The sequence below is a fragment of the Bufo bufo genome, chromosome 5 (assembly GCF_905171765.1).
Source record: "Bufo bufo chromosome 5, aBufBuf1.1, whole genome shotgun sequence".
In the NCBI taxonomy this organism is placed as follows: Eukaryota; Metazoa; Chordata; class Amphibia; order Anura; family Bufonidae; genus Bufo; species Bufo bufo.
Genome location: NC_053393.1, coordinates 452,219,949 through 452,221,238, shown reverse-complemented (window position 1 = coordinate 452,221,238; position 1,290 = coordinate 452,219,949). Strand labels below are relative to the sequence as shown.

The following is a 1,290-nucleotide window of genomic DNA, read 5'->3' as shown; positions in this document are numbered from 1 at the left end:
ATAACAGGTTATCTCCAATTGACAAAAATACCTAAAACCAATCCCTACTGGGAGAAAAAAGGCAAAACAACCCAAATATTAATAAAAAAATCTGTATTGGAAATAATAATACGGGAGTGGTTTATGTAATTCAATGCATAGAGTGCGATCTGATGTATGTAGGCAGCACGACACATCTCGAATTCTGCTGCTTTAAACGTGTCCAATGCTGCCAAGTAGAGATTTTGCGAACATAACATTTTCCGTTCGCGAACGGCGAACGCGAATTTTCGCAAATGTTCGCGAATGGGCGAACCGGGCGAACCGCCATAGACTTCAATAGGCAGGCGAATTTTAAAACCCACAGGGACTCTTTCTGGCCACAATAGTGATGGAAAAGTTGTTTCAAGGGGACTAACACCTGGACTGTGGCATGCCGGAGGGGGATCCATGGCAAAACTCCCATGGAAAATTACATAGTTGACGCAGAGTCTGGTTTTAATCCATAAAGGGCATAAATCCCCTAACATTCCTAAATTGTTTGGAATAACGTGCTTTAAAACATCAGGTATGATGTTGTATCGATCAGGTAGTGTAAGGGTTACGCCCGCTTCACAGTGACAGACCAAACTCCCCGTTTAACGCACCGCAAACAACCGCAAACAGTCAATTTGCACAACCCCAAACTCCCCATTTGCACAAGGTTGGATACCAAGCTAGCCATGTCCCGTTCCTTGTCCTCACTGATGTCATTGAAGGTCTCTTCCTCCACCCAGCCATGTACAACACCAAGGGTCCCCGAAATGTGACAACAAGCCCCCTGGGACGCCTGCTGTGGTTGGTCTTCCACCTCCTCAAAGCCACCTTCCTCCTCTGACTCCTCTTCTTCAGACTCCTCTCTCTGCGTTATTATAAGGTGTGTTAAGTAGTACTATTCTTATCAGTTTAATCCCTGTTACGTCCCCTATCAGGGGACGTGTATATGGCATCGATTTTAGGAACCGGGAGATGGAAAAAGATGCTTGGTCGGTCCTCTACTTCAAATTTGGGGCACTGCGCTGCACGCGCAGTGCCCCAAATTTGAAGTAGAGGACCGACCAAGCATCTTTTTCCATCTCCCGGTTCCTAAAATCGATGCCATATACACGTCCCCTGATAGGGGACGTAACAGGGATTAAACTGATAAGAATAGTACTACTTAACACACCACTCCTATCTAATGTGCCACCAGATAGGAGTGGTGTGTTATGTAGTTCTATTCTTATCAGTTTAATTCCTGTTACGTCCCCTATCAGGGGACGTGTATGGAAT

At 45.3% G+C, this 1,290-nt stretch overlaps 1 non-coding gene across 1 annotated transcript; it reads left to right on the top strand.

Moving 5' to 3' along the window:
- Positions 1-876: 876 nt before the first annotated feature.
- Positions 877-1,069, top strand: LOC121002950. Its single transcript, XR_005779358.1, has one exon. It is a non-coding gene; the product is annotated as a U2 spliceosomal RNA (small nuclear RNA).
- The last annotated feature ends 221 nt before the right edge of the window (positions 1,070-1,290 follow it).